Source organism: Perissodus microlepis, chromosome 9 (genome assembly GCF_051167445.1).
Source record: "Perissodus microlepis isolate ML-2025 ecotype Zambia chromosome 9, ASM5116744v1, whole genome shotgun sequence".
Taxonomy (NCBI): domain Eukaryota; kingdom Metazoa; phylum Chordata; class Actinopteri; order Cichliformes; family Cichlidae; genus Perissodus; species Perissodus microlepis.
The window spans coordinates 10,870,725-10,889,892 of record NC_140469.1 but is presented as its reverse complement, the minus strand read 5'-3'; the positions used below and the strand labels follow the sequence as shown (position 1 = coordinate 10,889,892).

At 44.4% G+C, this 19,168-nt stretch overlaps 10 non-coding genes and 1 pseudogene across 10 annotated transcripts; all 11 read left to right on the top strand.

The window, feature by feature from the left end:
- The window catches only part of LOC146380052 (myelin-associated glycoprotein-like), a 132,283-nt pseudogene that overhangs the window by 64,300 nt on the left and 48,815 nt on the right, over window positions 1-19,168 (top strand).
- trnag-ucc (transfer RNA glycine (anticodon UCC)) lies at window positions 596-667 on the top strand. Its single transcript has one exon. It is a non-coding gene; the product is annotated as a tRNA-Gly (tRNA).
- trnas-aga (transfer RNA serine (anticodon AGA)) lies at window positions 1,243-1,324 on the top strand. The gene has a single exon. It is a non-coding gene; the product is annotated as a tRNA-Ser (tRNA).
- On the top strand, window positions 2,690-2,761 carry trnag-ucc (transfer RNA glycine (anticodon UCC)). The gene has a single exon. It is a non-coding gene; the product is annotated as a tRNA-Gly (tRNA).
- On the top strand, window positions 3,337-3,418 carry trnas-aga (transfer RNA serine (anticodon AGA)). The gene has a single exon. It is a non-coding gene; the product is annotated as a tRNA-Ser (tRNA).
- On the top strand, window positions 4,777-4,848 carry trnag-ucc (transfer RNA glycine (anticodon UCC)). Its single transcript has one exon. It is a non-coding gene; the product is annotated as a tRNA-Gly (tRNA).
- On the top strand, window positions 5,424-5,505 carry trnas-aga (transfer RNA serine (anticodon AGA)). Its single transcript has one exon. It is a non-coding gene; the product is annotated as a tRNA-Ser (tRNA).
- Window positions 6,864-6,935, top strand: trnag-ucc (transfer RNA glycine (anticodon UCC)). The gene has a single exon. It is a non-coding gene; the product is annotated as a tRNA-Gly (tRNA).
- trnas-aga (transfer RNA serine (anticodon AGA)) lies at window positions 7,511-7,592 on the top strand. The gene has a single exon. It is a non-coding gene; the product is annotated as a tRNA-Ser (tRNA).
- trnag-ucc (transfer RNA glycine (anticodon UCC)) lies at window positions 8,951-9,022 on the top strand. Its single transcript has one exon. It is a non-coding gene; the product is annotated as a tRNA-Gly (tRNA).
- trnas-aga (transfer RNA serine (anticodon AGA)) lies at window positions 9,598-9,679 on the top strand. Its single transcript has one exon. It is a non-coding gene; the product is annotated as a tRNA-Ser (tRNA).

Sequence of the window (19,168 nt, the reverse complement as noted above, 5' to 3'; positions counted from 1 at the left end):
CACACAAGGTCTTGAATAATCACCACCAATTTTGTCTACAAGATCTCACAGTGCCATATCATCCCAACAGAGTGCTTTGCTCTCAGACTGCTGGCTTCCGAGGGGATTTAAAAGTACAATGGAAGGCAGAGCCATCACTTTTCAGGCCCCTCTCTGTGGAACCAGCTCCCACTTTGTATTCGGGACACAGACACTTGCTCTCATTTTTTAATTAAGCGTAAAACCTTTTTGCCAAAGTCCAATAACTTGAAAGAGGAGCCAAAGACGTCCTCGTCCCAGATTCGTCCCAAGACAGATTCACACCTATGCGCACCTTGTCTGCTGTGACCTGAAGAACTCCCGTGACCATTGCGACTCTCAAGGTGCTAAAAATCACGCAAGAGTTTAAATGCGTGAGAGGTCACACTTGAGTAGCAAAGAAGCTTTGCTGATGAGATTAAATGTGCAGTTGCATGAAAGCACTAGTCTTTTTAGTGATCCACCTTTTGACCAGTTTAGAACCTGACAAGCGAGTAATCACAATGCCCACCTTGTTAATTGTCCTGAAAAGCTTTATAAGACGGACAATGAATCAGTGATGTTGCAGTTTTTCACAGCGATGGTGGTATAGTGGCGAGCATAGCTGCCTTCCAAGCAGTTGACCCGGGTTCGATTCCCGGCCATCGCAGTTGCCACTCGCAGTGCTGTTCAAGCATGTGGGCTGCGTACTGTTTTACACTAAAAACGTTCTCCGCTCTTTCTGCAAATGCTTACAATGTCAGGCCAGGTGCATTCTTCATCGGCCTCGCTGCTACCGTTTGCTGTGGAAAGACACTGTTCACACAGGCTTTGAGTTCTCATCACTTCATGCCTATGCCTTCTTACATGAAACTGGGATTGGACACGCTACTTCTTCATAAAGACACCCAGTCCCACTTTAAATATTGTGCTGAATGTTTGGAATGAAGATAACATTTTACTAACCATGTACTGATCAGCTCTTTGCGGTGGCAAAATCATCAGCTGTGTGTGTTACTGTTCATGCAAACAAGCAAGCTAATGTCAGCCAGCTAGCTTCAACCGCAGCTGTGCTGCACCGATCTCACGGAACTGCAAAACCACAAGCTTTCGCACCAAAGTCATGCAGCTACCGCATTTACAATCCAGCGTGGCCGTTGTTGTGAACATCCTACTTGAAAGACGTGTGGCGTAGGACTTGGAAGACGTATGTCTTTCAAGTATATAGTTCCACAGCCAAATGTGGTTGTTGTGGCCGAGCGGTCAAGGCGATGGACTAGAAATCCATTGGGGTCTCCCCGCACAGGTTCGAATCCTGTCGACAACGGTCAGCTGTTTTGCGGCAGTCCAGACGTTGATTTGAGAAGAAGCCACGGCATGGAGATCACCTGAGAAGGTGCCAGGAAAAAGAGCCAGGCCTTTGCTTGTGAAAATAGAGCACGCAGAAGCAATGGATCCGGCTATGTCCTGACAAAATTAAGCACATATTCAGTAAACATGCCATCCTTCAATTGGTCTCTTAGCCACCCCAGACGTGCCCCCGTGTAGTCGTCCAGGATCCTGTCTGAGTACCACTGATGCGTCTGACAAATGCTGTTTGCTTTGCAAGTGGACTGGGATCGGGATTGGAGGGACAGCGGATTTCACCGGGAATGGGACAACAGCAGAAATAGCTTCAAACATCACACATTACTGCGTGAAAAGCACAAAGAGTGGACACATTTCATTGTTTGCAACACTGCTTTTCACTTCAGCTCTTTGCATGTAAAAACTTTGCTCTTCTCCACAGCTGGCTGACGGACACGCAAAAGCGCAAGCAAGAGTGGCCACAGACCCACTATGCCGGCCTTTGTACACTCTCTCCATCTAATGATAGAGAGGAAGGATACATTCACTACTTCTAGCCTCCACTATTCAAATTCAGTATTTTCACAGTGTCCTAAAAGCTTCCTGAAAAGCCTTTACACTATTTTCCAAAACGCTGCATCCAGAGCACAGTCAGGGACTGGAAGGAGAGAGTAGATTTCCCCCATACGGACTTCTCTCTTCATTGGCTCCCAATTAAATCCCAAATAAAAATCCAAATACTTGCCCTCACACACAAGGTCTTGAATAATCACCACCAATTTTGTCTACAAGATCTCACAGTGCCATATCATCCCAACAGAGTGCTTTGCTCTCAGACTGCTGGCTTCCGAGGGGATTTAAAAGTACAATGGAAGGCAGAGCCATCACTTTTCAGGCCCCTCTCTGTGGAACCAGCTCCCACTTTGTATTCGGGACACAGACACTTGCTCTCATTTTTTAATTAAGCGTAAAACCTTTTTGCCAAAGTCCAATAACTTGAAAGAGGAGCCAAAGACTTCCTCGTCCCAGATTCGTCCCAAGACAGATTCACACCTATGCGCACCTTGTCTGCTGTGACCTGAAGAACTCCCGTGACCATTGCGACTCTCAAGGTGCTAAAAATCACGCAAGAGTTTAAATGCGTGAGAGGTCACACTTGAGTAGCAAAGAAGCTTTGCTGATGAGATTAAATGTGCAGTTGCATGAAAGCCCTAGTCTTTTTAGTGATCCACCTTTTGACCAGTTTAGAACCTGACAAGCGAGTAATCACAATGCCCACCTTGTTAATTGTCCTGAAAAGCTTTATAAGACGGACAATGAATCAGTGATGTTGCAATTTTTCACAGCGATGGTGGTATAGTGGCGAGCATAGCTGCCTTCCAAGCAGTTGACCCGGGTTCGATTCCCGGCCATCGCAGCTGCCACTCGCAGTGCTGTTCAAGCATGTGGGCTGCGTACTGTTTTACACTAAAAACGTTCTCCGCTCTTTCTGCAAATGCTTACAATGTCAGGCCAGGTGCATTCTTCATCGGCCTCGCTGCTACCGTTTGCTGTGGAAAGACACTGTTCACACAGGCTTTGAGTTCTCATCACTTCATGCCTATGCCTTCTTACATGAAACTGGGATTGGACACGCTACTTCTTCATAAAGACACCCAGTCCCACTTTAAATATTGTGCTGAATGTTTGGAATGAAGATAACATTTTACTAACCATGTACTGATCAGCTCTTTGCGGTGGCAAAATCATCAGCTGTGTGTGTTACTGTTCATGCAAACAAGCAAGCTAATGTCAGCCAGCTAGCTTCAACCGCAGCTGTGCTGCACCGATCTCACGGAACTGCAAAACCACAAGCTTTCGCACCAAAGTCATGCAGCTACCGCATTTACAATCCAGCGTGGCCGTTGTTGTGCACATCCTACTTGAAAGAAATGTGGCGTAGGACTTGGAAGACGTATGTCTTTCAAGTATGTAGTTCCGCAGCCAAATGTGGTTGTTGTGGCCGAGCGGTCAAGGTGATGGACTAGAAATCCATTGGGGTCTCCCCGCACAGGTTCGAATCCTGTCGACAACGGTCAGCTGTTTTGCGGCAGTCCAGACGTTGATTTGAGAAGAAGCCACGGCATGGAGATCACCTGAGAAGGTGCCAGGAAAAAGAGCCAGGCCTTTGCTTGTGAAAATAGAGCACGCAGAAGCAATGGATCCGGCTATGTCCTGACAAAATTAAGCACATATTCAGTAAACATGCCATCCTTCAATTGGTCTCTTAGCCACCCCAGACGTGCCCCCGTGTAGTCGTCCAGGATCCTGTCTGAGTACCACTGATGCGTCTGACAAATGCTGTTTGCTTTGCAAGTGGACTGGGATCGGGATTGGAGGCACAGCGGATTTCACCGGGAATGGGACAACAGCAGAAATAGCTTCAAACATTACTGCGTGAAAAGCACAAAGAGTGGACACATTTCATTGTTTGCAACACTGCTTTTCACTTCAGCTCTTTGCATGTAAAAACTTTGCTCTTCTCCACAGCTGGCTGACGGACACGCAAAAGCGCAAGCAAGAGTGGCCACAGACCCACTATGCCGGCCTTTGTACACTCTCTCCATCTAATGATAGAGAGGAAGGATACATTCACTACTTCTAGCCTCCACTATTCAAATTCAATATTTTCACAGTGTCCTAAAAGCTTCCTGAAAAGCCTTTACACTATTTTCCAAAACGCTGCATCCAGAGCACAGTCAGGGACTGGAAGGAGAGAGTAGATTTCCCCCATACGGACTTCTCTCTTCATTGGCTCCCAATTAAATCCCAAATAAAAATCCAAATACTTGCCCTCACACACAAGGTCTTGAATAATCACCACCAATTTTGTCTACAAGATCTCACAGTGCCATATCATCCCAACAGAATGCTTTGCTCTCAGACTGCTGGCTTCCGAGGGGATTTAAAAGTACAATGGAAGGCAGAGCCATCACTTTTCAGGCCCCTCTCTGTGGAACCAGCTCCCACTTTGTATTCGGGACACAGACACTTGCTCTCATTTTTTAATTAAGCGTAAAACCTTTTTGCCAAAGTCCAATAACTTGAAAGAGGAGCCAAAGACGTCCTCGTCCCAGATTCGTCCCAAGACAGATTCACACCTATGCGCACCTTGTCTGCTGTGACCTGAAGAACTCCCGTGACCATTGCGACTCTCAAGGTGCTAAAAATCACGCAAGAGTTTAAATGCGTGAGAGGTCACACTTGAGTAGCAAAGAAGCTTTGCTGATGAGATTAAATGTGCAGTTGCATGAAAGCCCTAGTCTTTTTAGTGATCCACCTTTTGACCAGTTTAGAACCTGACAAGCGAGTAATCACAATGCCCACCTTGTTAATTGTCCTGAAAAGCTTTATAAGACGGACAATGAATCAGTGATGTTGCAGTTTTTCACAGCGATGGTGGTATAGTGGCGAGCATAGCTGCCTTCCAAGCAGTTGACCCGGGTTCGATTCCCGGCCATCGCAGCTGCCACTCGCAGTGCTGTTCAAGCATGTGGGCTGCGTACTGTTTTACACTAAAAACGTTCTCCGCTCTTTCTGCAAATGCTTACAATGTCAGGCCAGGTGCATTCTTCATCGGCCTCGCTGCTACCGTTTGCTGTGGAAAGACACTGTTCACACAGGCTTTGAGTTCTCATCACTTCATGCCTATGCCTTCTTACATGAAACTGGGATTGGACACGCTACTTCTTCATAAAGACACCCAGTCCCACTTTAAATATTGTGCTGAATGTTTGGAATGAAGATAACATTTTACTAACCATGTACTGATCAGCTCTTTGCGGTGGCAAAATCATCAGCTGTGTGTGTTACTGTTCATGCAAACAAGCAAGCTAATGTCAGCCAGCTAGCTTCAACCGCAGCTGTGCTGCACCGATCTCACGGAACTGCAAAACCACAAGCTTTCGCACCAAAGTCATGCAGCTACCGCATTTACAGTCCAGCGTGGCCGTTGTTGTGAACATCCTACTTGAAAGACGTGTGGCGTAGGACTTGGAAGACGTATGTCTTTCAAGTATGTAGTTCCACAGCCAAATGTGGTTGTTGTGGCCGAGCGGTCAAGGCGATGGACTAGAAATCCATTGGGGTCTCCCCGCACAGGTTCGAATCCTGTCGACAACGGTCAGCTGTTTTGCGGCAGTCCAGACGTTGATTTGAGAAGAAGCCACGGCATGGAGATCACCTGAGAAGGTGCCAGGAAAAAGAGCCAGGCCTTTGCTTGTGAAAATAGAGCACGCAGAAGCAATGGATCCGGCTATGTCCTGACAAAATTAAGCACATATTCAGTAAACATGCCATCCTTCAATTGGTCTCTTAGCCACCCCAGACGTGCCCCCGTGTAGTCGTCCAGGATCCTGTCTGAGTACCACTGATGCGTCTGACAAATGCTGTTTGCTTTGCAAGTGGACTGGGATCGGGATTGGAGGGACAGCGGATTTCACCGGGAATGGGACAACAGCAGAAATAGCTTCAAACATTACTGCGTGAAAAGCACAAAGAGTGGACACATTTCATTGTTTGCAACACTGCTTTTCACTTCAGCTCTTTGCATGTAAAAACTTTGCTCTTCTCCACAGCTGGCTGACGGACACGCAAAAGCGCAAGCAAGAGTGGCCACAGACCCACTATGCCGGCCTTTGTACACTCTCGCCATCTAATGATAGAGAGGAAGGATACATTCACTACTTCTAGCCTCCACTATTCAAATTCAGTATTTTCACAGTGTCCTAAAAGCTTCCTGAAAAGCCTTTACACTATTTTCCAAAACGCTGCATCCAGAGAACAGTCAGGGACTGGAAGGAGAGAGTAGATTTCCCCCATACGGACTTCTCTCTTCATTGGCTCCCAATTAAATCCCAAATAAAAATCCAAATACTTGCCCTCACACACAAGGTCTTGAATAATCACCACCAATTTTGTCTACAAGATCTCACAGTGCCATATCATCCCAACAGAGTGCTTTGCTCTCAGACTGCTGGCTTCCGAGGGGATTTAAAAGTACAATGGAAGGCAGAGCCATCACTTTTCAGGCCCCTCTCTGTGGAACCAGCTCCCACTTTGTATTCGGGACACAGACACTTGCTCTCATTTTTTAATTAAGCGTAAAACCTTTTTGCCAAAGTCCAATAATTTGAAAGAGGAGCCAAAGACGTCCTCGTCCCAGATTCGTCCCAAGACAGATTCACACCTATGCGCACCTTGTCTGCTGTGACCTGAAGAACTCCCGTGACCATTGCGACTCTCAAGGTGCTAAAAATCACGCAAGAGTTTAAATGCGTGAGAGGTCACACTTGAGTAGCAAAGAAGCTTTGCTGATGAGATTAAATGTGCAGTTGCATGAAAGCCCTAGTCTTTTTAGTGATCCACCTTTTGACCAGTTTAGAACCTGACAAGCGAGTAATCACAATGCCCACCTTGTTAATTGTCCTGAAAAGCTTTATAAGACGGACAATGAATCAGTGATGTTGCAGTTTTTCACAGCGATGGTGGTATAGTGGCGAGCATAGCTGCCTTCCAAGCAGTTGACCCGGGTTCGATTCCCGGCCATCGCAGCTGCCACTCGCAGTGCTGTTCAAGCATGTGGGCTGCGTACTGTTTTACACTAAAAACGTTCTCCGCTCTTTCTGCAAATGCTTACAATGTCAGGCCAGGTGCATTCTTCATCGGCCTCGCTGCTACCGTTTGCTGTGGAAAGACACTGTTCACACAGGCTTTGAGTTCTCATCACTTCATGCCTATGCCTTCTTACATGAAACTGGGATTGGACACGCTACTTCTTCATAAAGACACCCAGTCCCACTTTAAATATTGTGCTGAATGTTTGGAATGAAGATAACATTTTACTAACCATGTACTGATCAGCTCTTTGCGGTGGCAAAATCATCAGCTGTGTGTGTTACTGTTCATGCAAACAAGCAAGCTAATGTCAGCCAGCTAGCTTCAACCGCAGCTGTGCTGCACCGATCTCACGGAACTGCAAAACCACAAGCTTTCGCACCAAAGTCATGCAGCTACCGCATTTACAATCCAGCGTGGCCGTTGTTGTGCACATCCTACTTGAAAGACGTGTGGCGTAGGACTTGGAAGACGTATGTCTTTCAAGTATGTAGTTCCGCAGCCAAATGTGGTTGTTGTGGCCGAGCGGTCAAGGCGATAGACAAGAAATCCATTGGGGTCTCCCCGCACAGCTTCGAATCCTGTCGACAACGGTCAGCTATTTTGCGGCAGTCCAGACGTTGATTTGAGAAGAAGCCACGGCATGGAGATCACCTGAGAAGGTGCCAGGAGAAAGAGCCAGGCCTTTGCTTGTGAAAATAGAGCACGCAGAAGCAATGGATCCGGCTATGTCCTGACAAAATTAGGCACATATTCAGTAAACATGCCATCCTTCAATTGGTCTCTTAGCCACCCCAGACGTGCCCCCGTGTAGTCGTCCAGGATCCTGTCTGAGTACCACTGATGCGTCTGACAAATGCTGTTTGCTTTGCAAGTGGACTGGGATCGGGATTGGAGGGACAGCGGATTTCACCGGGAATGGGACAACAGCAGAAATAGCTTCAAACATTACTGCGTGAAAAGCACAAAGAGTGGACACATTTCATTGTTTGCAACACTGCTTTTCACTTCAGCTCTTTGCATGTAAAAACTTTGCTCTTCTCCACAGCTGGCTGACGGACACGCAAAAGCGCAAGCAAGAGTGGCCACAGACCCACTATGCCGGCCTTTGTACACTCTCTCCATCTAATGATAGAGAGGAAGGATACATTCACTACTTCTAGCCTCCACTATTCAAATTCAGTATTTTCACAGTGTCCTAAAAGCTTCCTGAAAAGCCTTTACACTATTTTCCAAAACGCTGCATCCAGAGCACAGTCAGGGACTGGAAGGAGAGAGTAGATTTCCCCCATACGGACTTCTCTCTTCATTGGCTCCCAATTAAATCCCAAATAAAAATCCAAATACTTGCCCTCACACACAAGGTCTTGAATAATCACCACCAATTTTGTCTACAAGATCTCACAGTGCCATATCATCCCAACAGAGTGCTTTGCTCTCAGACTGCTGGCTTCCGAGGGGATTTAAAAGTACAATGGAAGGCAGAGCCATCACTTTTCAGGCCCCTCTCTGTGGAACCAGCTCCCACTTTGTATTCGGGACACAGACACTTGCTCTCATTTTTTAATTAAGCGTAAAACCTTTTTGCCAAAGTCCAATAACTTGAAAGAGGAGCCAAAGACGTCCTCGTCCCAGATTCGTCCCAAGACAGATTCACACCTATGCGCACCTTGTCTGCTGTGACCTAAAGAACTCCCGTGACCATTGCGACTCTCAAGGTGCTAAAAATCACGCAAGAGTTTAAATGCGTGAGAGGTCACACTTGAGTAGCAAAGAAGCTTTGCTGATGAGATTAAATGTGCAGTTGCATGAAAGCCCTAGTCTTTTTAGTGATCCACCTTTTGACCAGTTTAGAACCTGACAAGCGAGTAATCACAATGCCCACCTTGTTAATTGTCCTGAAAAGCTTTATAAGACGGACAATGAATCAGTGATGTTGCAGTTTTTCACAGCGATGGTGGTATAGTGGCGAGCATAGCTGCCTTCCAAGCAGTTGACCCGGATTCGATTCCCGGCCATCGCAGCTGCCACTCGCAGTGCTGTTCAAGCATGTGGGCTGCGTACTGTTTTACACTAAAAACGTTCTCCGCTCTTTCTGCAAATGCTTACAATGTCAGGCCAGGTGCATTCTTCATCGGCCTCGCTGCTACCGTTTGCTGTGGAAAGACACTGTTCACACAGGCTTTGAGTTCTCATCACTTCATGCCTATGCCTTCTTACATGAAACTGGGATTGGACACGCTACTTCTTCATAAAGACACCCAGTCCCACTTTAAATATTGTGCTGAATGTTTGGAATGAAGATAACATTTTACTAACCATGTACTGATCAGCTCTTTGCGGAGGCAAAATCATCAGCTGTGTGTGTTACTGTTCATGCAAACAAGCAAGCTAATGTCAGCCAGCTAGCTTCAACCGCAGCTGTGCTGCACCGATCTCACGGAACTGCAAAACCACAAGCTTTCGCACCAAAGTCATGCAGCTACCGCATTTACAATCCAGCGTGGCCGTTGTTGTGCACATCCTACTTGAAAGAAATGTGGCGTAGGACTTGGAAGACGTATGTCTTTCAAGTATGTAGTTCCGCAGCCAAATGTGGTTGTTGTGGCCGAGCGGTCAAGGCGATGGACTAGAAATCCATTGGGGTCTCCCCGCACAGGTTCGAATCCTGTCGACAACGGTCAGCTGTTTTGCGGCAGTCCAGACGTTGATTTGAGAAGAAGCCACGGCATGGAGATCACCTGAGAAGGTGCCAGGAAAAAGAGCCAGGCCTTTGCTTGTGAAAATAGAGCACGCAGAAGCAATGGATCCGGCTATGTCCTGACAAAATTAAGCACATATTCAGTAAACATGCCATCCTTCAATTGGTCTCTTAGCCACCCCAGACGTGCCCCCGTGTAGTCGTCCAGGATCCTGTCTGAGTACCACTGATGCGTCTGACAAATGCTGTTTGCTTTGCAAGTGGACTGGGATCGGGATTGGAGGCACAGCGGATTTCACCGGGAATGGGACAACAGCAGAAATAGCTTCAAACATTACTGCGTGAAAAGCACAAAGAGTGGACACATTTCATTGTTTGCAACACTGCTTTTCACGTCAGCTCTTTGCATGTAAAAACTTTGCTCTTCTCCACAGCTGGCTGACGGACACGCAAAAGCGCAAGCAGGAGTGGCCACAGACCCACTATGCCGGCCTTTGTACACTCTCTCCATCTAATGATAGAGAGGAAGGATACATTCACTACTTCTAGCCTCCACTATTCAAATTCAGTATTTTCACAGTGTCCTAAAAGCTTCCTGAAAAGCCTTTACACTATTTTCCAAAACGCTGCATCCAGAGCACAGTCAGGGACTGGAAGGAGAGAGTAGATTTCCCCCATACGGACTTCTCTCTTCATTGGCTCTGTGGACAAGAGATATTTTATTTTGTATTCTTATGGTGACAATTTATAATCAGAACTATCATGGATCAATCATTCATCATTGTTGAACCAGTTGACAGAATAATCTCTGAATTATATCTACGGTAATCTGAGCAAAATATTGATGTATGTATATTATCATCACTTTAATTAGTCTATTGTTGTTCTCTATCCTTCTTTCTATCTGCTTAAGCTGTTGCAAATGGTATCCATATCATTGTATTCACACCTCTCGAAGCTGTGGGTCCAGTAGGGCCTTCTACATTCACTTACACACAGATTCAGGCCCACACCAACATGCACATAGAGAGTCATGGAAAGTACGCACGTTCACTCCTGCACGTACTAAGAACAGGGAGGTCGTCTCAGGACAATCTCTCGGTTGGACACACAGTCTCACAAAATTGCACAACATATCACAAACTTGTTTGTTTCGAAAGTAGTATCGGATGTCTATATAAGGAGAACTTTGGAACTGTTATCATTTCCAGTAAGATCTGGCTGTGATGTCATCAGGGTAATATAAGGATGGGGAGCGGGCTGCTCGAGAAGATTGGAAGATTGTAGGGTGGCTGTTGCAAGTTTCTTCTCACACTGTACTGTGTGTTTTAATAAAATAATTTGTGTTGACCCACTATGGACTTCCAGTCGTATGTCTCTTCCTCAAAAAATCGAACCACGACAGTCTTGGTGCCGAAAACCCGGTTTGAGGAGGGAAAAATGGAGTTTGGCTGAGGTATAGTGGTGTCAAACAGACGGACAGTCAGGAGGTCGACTGAGTGATGGGCCCCGAAATAGGAGGTAAGCACCACCTGTTGATTCAAGAAATATCCAAAGGTGCTAAATTGGAAATTAAGCTAAATTAAATGTTCACTCAGTAGAGCTTCTGGTCTGTGTCCGTGGTGATTTTGGGGTAATTAGTGATAAAAGTTTGGGGAATATTGGACTGACTAAATTTATTGCTGTTTATTTTGGGGGTGAATTTTGAGTTAAGAGGTTATGTGTTTAAGTCAATACGGTGTGTGTTTAAAGTGATGAGGGTTGACTGGGGAGGCCAGCCAGCCAACCAGTAGTTTAGGGTATTCGGTCTGATTGATCAGCAGAACGCGGTTCGGGCGTCGAAATAACCGCGGGCTAAGACCCCGCAGTGATGCTTATAATACACTTGAATAAATTGTCTTAGGACTGGGGCGCGGCCCCTAAGAGTGCAGTTGCTCAGCGTGTGGCGGCGACCCCTGATCGTGGACGCACGGTCAGGTTAAAAGCTCGGGTGGTACCCGGGGGATTTCGAGCCCCCCTTAAAAACTAAAGTGATCAAGGGGATCACTTTCCTTACTGCGCTGTTTGATTGACAGGGTGCGACCCGGCTGCGACTATTCAACGTCGGGGACTTGTGAACTTTAAGTAAAGCCAAAAGCGTGAACTGTGATATTTCACGTGGCTGGTGGAGGTCCTTGTTGCCTGGCGGGAAGCAGTTATAAATTAAGTAGGGCTTAGGAATCTGACCGCTCTCGGCGGGGGCGTCCTCGAAGCGGGTTTAATTGATTAGCAAGGCGTGGCCCTGGGCTGAAAGATGCTTTTAAATTAGTCGAAAAACTTAGGAACACCGGTAGAGAAATGAAGAAGATAAGTTGTTCTGGCATATGGTGTTTTCATACGTTTATACGGGCCCGTGTATGTAAATAGAATGTAAATTACCCGTGTATGTAAATAAAGTGTAAATTACATTGAGAGCGCTTATATTGTTTAAAAGCTTGCATGTACAGGCTTGCTTTTGTTTGTGGTAGAGAAAAAAGGAAAAGCGTCTCTCTCTATCTGTCTCAAGAAGCTGCAGAGAGGGGGGCTTGGTGAAGTGCATGAGAGCTGCGTGGCTCTGTGTTCCTGAAAGAAAGAAAAGGTGGGGGCTGTGTGTGTGTGTGTGACAGGAAGTTTGCATGCCCATATAAGGAGTGAGCACCCAGAGAGGAAAACAGAAGAGGCAGACTCTGGCCACATGAAGCAATGGAGGCTTTAAGGAAAGAAATGAAAATGATATTAATGCTATGGTTTAGTGTGTCAATATATATAGGCCCCAAATAGATAAAGGTGGACTTTTCTCAACCTAGAATTGTGAGCATAGCAGCAAAACCATAGAGTAACATAATTGGGAGAAAACAAGCCAAAGTTTGGTTTAAAATTTTACAGCTTGACCTCCCACTTGTCCCCATCCTGAGGAGAAGCTCAAAGGACAGTTAATCTTCTGATGAAGACCAACAGAACATCGTGGATTTGGGAAGAATTAATAGCAGGCAAAAGATAGTGCAACTGAACCGTTAACACTGAAACCAAACTGACGGGACCAGCAGCATGGAAGGAACTACGAGATGGAAACGTGCACTGTGAATGACAGGCTGGACAGTTGAACGGTGGGAAAGCACTGGACACTGATTGTCAGATTTGCCATGCTTGGAGTAATCTTGAAATAGACGACTGAAAGGATCAACAGAGAAGAAGAAACCACGTGATGAAACATGGACGGCGAAAGTGCAGGCTGTTCTTACCCTCCTCGACTAAATTGGTTTCAGTTATGTACTGAAATATAAGAATGGACACTAGAGGCTTCTTTCAAAGAAAAACTCAGGCTGGGACTTAATCCAAAAGGAAAATACTGAAGAGAAACAGAGAAGAAACGGACTGTGTTTGCTGGAGACTTCAAGACAACAAAAGGACACTGAGAAAAGAGGACGGGGACCAGTGAGAGGTGAAGCCGGACGAGTTCGACTGCAAGAATACAGGGTATAATTGGATTGAAATGAAACCCTGAACTCATGATGGTGTTTAGAGATGTCCACCAGAAAAAAGGGAAAATGAAGAAAGAAAATAACTGACAACTACGTGAATGAATGGAAAACACACATACACAAAGTGTTACATGTGAAATTATTTCTGGAAAGAATCAGAAGTGAGATAGTTTTGAATTAAGAAATCAGTGAAAGGATGTGTGAATTAAACCTGATTATAACATACAGAGGCAATGAAGAAAGCAGCTTACACTCACTGAACATTAACAAAATACATAGGAAAAGCAATGAAGACCTGCTTACACTTATACACATGACATAACCTGGTATTTCTGACCAGAGAGAGGGAAACGGGTAGTTTAAGTACTCACGATAATAATAAAATGTCTCAGTTGTGTTTCGTCGAAACAGACCTGGATCAATTCTCCACGTGCAGCGGTCGGAAGAAACCTATAGGTTAACTTGACTGGATATGATAAGGCAAGTTTCTGGTTGAATTGTTCACAGCGCCATGTCTCCATAGACCTGACAAGTGGGCCCTAACTTCTGGCTGAGGACCAGGAATGCTGTTAATAAGGTGGGAACTTAAAATTTGGGTTAGCAAATTTGGGTAGGAAAACTGACGGCTTAAGTGGAGAAATGTGCAGGAGTCTGAAACACTGCAAAAGCAACATATGCAAATTCACATACACAAGCAGAAGATGCATTAGCCTTACAAGGACAAGCTCATAATGATTAATGCATAGACATTGATTAAACCTGGCTACGAACACAAACATACGCAATGAAGAACAGCTTGCTGTTTGTATGAGTGATGGAATGGTGTGAATGTTTAATAGAATACATTTGAGTTTGAAGTAGAGGAAATTCAAAGAAGCTATATGACAAAGGGAGTGAGTTATGAACAAAGAAAAAGTGATTAAAGTAGTTTTAAGCATAGCAGACAGAAGAGGAGTGCAGATTTGCATAGGAAACTTATAGTTTGGTGATTATATGTTGTCGTAAGGGGGTGATTGTTGTGTGCAAATTGTGTGGTTTTAACAAGACTTTCGGTGTATTGAGGAGGTGTAATTATGTGAGTTGACCCGGGAGTGTCAGGACTGCGGGGTCAATATTTGTGTGTGTAAGGTTGTTGAGGTTGTGGTGATGGGGTGATTCTGTCAGTGAGGTTCGGGTTGTTGTTGTTTTTGTTTTTAATAGAGGGAGTTTTAGGAAACATGGACATGTCTGAGAGGGGCCCATTATTTTTGTAACAGTGCACTTAGAGAAAACCTGTCAGGTGATTTTGTTTTGTGTTTTCATGAGCTAATAATCAGCTCTCTTTTTATTCCTCATTTTTGTTCTAAGCAGGCCTGTAACAGTGGATAACAGCGCTGATAAATTCTCGGGAAGAGCAAATATAAGGTGGGCTTTCCAGATTACAACTGGCCAAGGGGAAAGCTACCTGTGGGGATCTGATCAGGTCGTAAGTCCCTGTCGAAAAGGATTGTAGCGATTCAATCCAGTCCAAAACATAAGGAATTAGTTTCCTATCGAAAATAAAAATGAATGAGCTAATTTTGCTGAGGGTGGAGAATCTGACGCGGGAGGCTCCACTATTAGCAAAATATGGTGTGATTACAGGTCAGTGAATGTGTGTCAAAATAAAGGGGGAATTTAGGGTTTAATAATTTAATTGTTAAAGAATTTAGGATCATTTTATGACTTTTGGGTTTTTTGGTCATTTGGATATGGTAAACAGAAACTGTTATTTTTATGTTAAGGTTAAAGGATTAAAGTGAACTGAATCCTGTTTAGAAGATACAATGCCAGTGTTTTAAAGCTGTGTACAAATTTTAGAGGGAAATTGTGGGACATGTTGACAAAGGAAGTAGTGGTTATAATTTAGGCTTACACATACAGATATTACATAGATTTATTTTTAGGATAAAGGGGAGAGCTTATAAGTAGAAATGATTTTTATACATATTGCATTCTGTGCCTTTAAAGGAGTTGTGGCTCAATTCGTCTCTTGAGGGTCACGAGCTTTTGGCTAGCGCTATGATTGGCCAATCTACTGTGAGGAGGATATGAGTTATTGAGGGATTGCACACGCTTACAGACACAGAGTCCAGAAACACACATGAGAGTATTGATTCCAGGCAAAAGGCCTGAAATTCGTTTAGCTTTTAACTGAACTTAAAGACGGACCAAAGAGGAAGGAAAGCATATATTTTGGTTACAGCTGATAAATTAGAATTAGAAGGTATTTTTACATTAGAAGGAGCAAAATGAAATAAAAAGAGTTATATCAAAACAGGTTATAACATAGGAAATGTGAGGGTAAAGGGAAGTTAGTGTCAACACACAGGAGTTGTGTCTAGCCAGCATTTAGCTCTGATCAAAGTTATGCAGGAGTAATTGCTTATATGCTTAAACTCAATTGATTAGAGGGGAAATGGGGTTTTGTTTCCTTTGCAGAAGATCTCTGGACCACGAGAGAGGGTCAGAGCGAGGACACAATGTATTGCGACCTCTGGTGTTCCAGAGGGCGAGAGAGGGAGTGTGGAGCAGGGAAATTATTTTACTGCTATTGCTAAATAATAATCATCATCACCATTGCATTAATAATATAATTTACAGCACAGATATTGCATTCGGAGATTTATACAGTGTGTGTCTTTCAGAAAGACTAAGTTGCATTCTTTTACTAAGCTCTTAGTAGGGGTTCTTTTAAAGTTTTACTGTTGATTTTTGTTTTATATTTTGAACAGTGCACTGATTTTTGTTTGAGAGTCTTTTCTTTAAGCAGATCTGCACATTGGAAATTACAAGCATTACACGTCGGCGAGAAAATTGTTGCAAGTGAGTTTCTCCACATTAAAATGGGCTCTGGAGAAAGCCACTTATTGGGACAATTAGAAATTAAGGGTCCCTGCCTAAAAAGGATTCAGCGAGGTAATCCGATCTAAAGTTCTTGTTTTTCTTTTTGAAATGACGTCATTTTGCTGAGGGCGGAAATCTAAATGCGGCGATGGTTTCCACTATCAGCAATGAATGAATGAATGAATGAATGACTGGAAATAAAACAAACTGACTGACTGACTGGTAAAAGCTGACAGGACTTGACCACGACTCAAGGTTAACCTCCACCTAGATAGGAAAAAAGGGTGGATGAATTTAGGTGTGTTTCTTTTTACAGGAGCAGATAGATGACAGCGACATCTGAGGTTGCATGACGATTCAACTGTTAAATACTACTTTCGGTGTTCGTGAACCTACCAGGGTGGTTGTTCAGGGGTTTGTGTTGTGTTGCTCACAGAGATAACTGTGAGAAAGTGTGTACACACCTGCGCAGCGTTAACATTTGCATTTTCTTCTTTTGAAACAGGGTGATTCTTTTTACAGGAAATGTTTTACAGGACCTCTGGAATGTGGATGGCTGACGCCTAACCTGAGATGGTCAAATGTGGTTTGCTAACGTTTGTTTTGGCATGTGGAGGATTCAGTAGAAAACAGACAAGTGACATGAGAAAACAAATAAGGGATGCAGTTTCTATGGAACAGTTTAATAGGGGGTTCGTAGGGATAAAGCAAGTGGAGTGACATTGCTTAAGGGAAGTCACTGATTAAATTGGGGATAAAATAAATTGCAGCAATAATAGTGATGTAATGATTTGGGAAATCCTGAACGTGATACTTGCCTGTTGTGCTGAATACTTTATCACTTTCGTGATCTATAGTTGGTTATAAATAAGATGTTTGATTTAGCAGATTTGTTTTCCAGGATACAGGTTCCAGGTGGAGCTGGGAGTCAAATGAGCTTAACCTGTAACTGCTGACTGATGTTGTTACACAAGCTTACAGGTTGGCAGGAGATTGTTTTAGAGAAAATGTGTAACGTTCTTGTACAGGCCTCAGTAGGGAGTCAACATGTGGGAGGAGGCCAGGAAGGCCCAAGAGGAGGTGGCCCCGGAAGAGAGCTTACTCGAGATAAGCTCCACCCCAAGTAACACGGGGGGGAACATAGAGGCAGAATAATCCTCTCCCCCTGTGCCGCGGTTCTCCCCAGCAGTCTACCTGGGGACACGAAGAAAGAAGAGGAGCGTGACATGCCAAGCATTAATTCATTCCAGGCTCCTAATAGGCTAGGGCTCTAGTCTAAAGTATTTGATAGTTTAAAGGAATCGTAATAGTTTTGTACGGTTTTTACTTTTATACTCATAACGTTATACTCTTATCACGAAGTAAAAGTAAAACGAGCCTGGGAACAGTGATCATGAAATTGTGGGAAAATTGGAAAATAACGGGGATGTTGGGGATAATAAGTATTATAATGTGTTTGTTTGTTTATTGGCAGACAGGCGAATTGCCCAGACGCAGAGGTCTATCCGCTCCAGAGTCCAAACCGATCGAGTCGTCGAGGAAATTCAAGCGCGAGGTTGGCTCAGGGGGGAACAATTAGGTCCGACGTCTTTGATGGGAGTCCAAAATCGAATGGCTCTGGACATGTTGTTGGCTGAGAGAGGTGGAGTATGTGCAATGTTTGGTGACATGTGCTGCACCTTTATTCCCAACAATACTGCTCCGGACGGAACGGTCACTCGGGCGCTTGAGAATCTGAAAACGTTATCTAGAACCATGCATGAGCAATCAGGCGTGAACACGGGGCTGGGAGACTGGATCACGTCTGTTTTTGGGCAATGGAAGGGTGTGTTTATGTCTGCCCTGTTTTCTCTTATAGTTTTTCTAGGTATATTGATGATCGGATGTTGTCTCATTCCTCTGGTAAGGCGAGTGTTGGTAAAACTGGTAAGCAGGGCCCTAGACTCTGGTTCAGCTGGTTCAGCTGGTCCGGGGTATATGATGCCGTTGCGAGAAGCCGCCTGGACGGAGGAGTGAAACAAAATTCGGGTAAAGGTTGGCCGATGGCCAAAGAGGAGGAGTGTGGACAAGAGATATTTTATTTTGTATTCTTATGGTGACAATTTATAATCAGAACTATCATGGATCAATCATTCATCATTGTTGAACCAGTTGACAGAATAATCTCTGAATTATATCTACGGTAATCTGAGCAAAATATTGATGTATGTATATTATCATCACTTTAATTAGTCTATTGTTGTTCTCTATCCTTCTTTCTATCTGCTTAAGCTGTTGCAAATGGTATCCATATCATTGTATTCACACCTCTCAAAGCTGTGGGTCCAGTAGGGCCTTCTACATTCACTTAAACACAGATTCAGGCCCACACCAACATGCACATAGAGAGTCATGGAAAGTACGCACGTTCACTCCTGCACGTACTAAGAACAGGGAGGTCGTCTCAGGACAATCTCTCGGTTGGACACACAGTCTCACAAAATTGCACAACATATCACAAACTTGTTTGTTTCGAAAGTAGTATCGGATGTCTATATAAGGAGAACTTTGGAACTGTTATCATTTCCAGTAAGATCTGGCTGTGATGTCATCAGGGTAATATAAGGATGGGGAGCGGGCTGCTCGAGAAGATTGGAAGATTGTAGGGTGGCTGTTGCAAGTTTCTTCTCACACTGTACTGTGTGTTTTAATAAAATAATTTGTGTTGACCCACTATGGACTTCCAGTCGTATGTCTCTTCCTCAAAAAATCGAACCACGACAGCTCCCAATTAAATCCCAAATAAAAATCCAAATACTTGCCCTCACACACAAGGTCTTGAATAATCACCACCAATTTTGTCTACAAGATCTCACAGTGCCATATCATCCCAACAGAGTGCTTTGCTCTCAGACTGCTGGCTTCCGAGGGGATTTAAAAGTACAATGGAAGGCAGAGCCATCACTTTTCAGGCCCCTCTCTGTGGAACCAGCTCCCACTTTGTATTCGGGACACAGACACTTGCTCTCATTTTTTAATTAAGCGTAAAACCTTTTTGCCAAAGTCCAATAACTTGAAAGAGGAGCCAAAGACGTCCTCGTCCCAGATTCGTCCCAAGACAGAT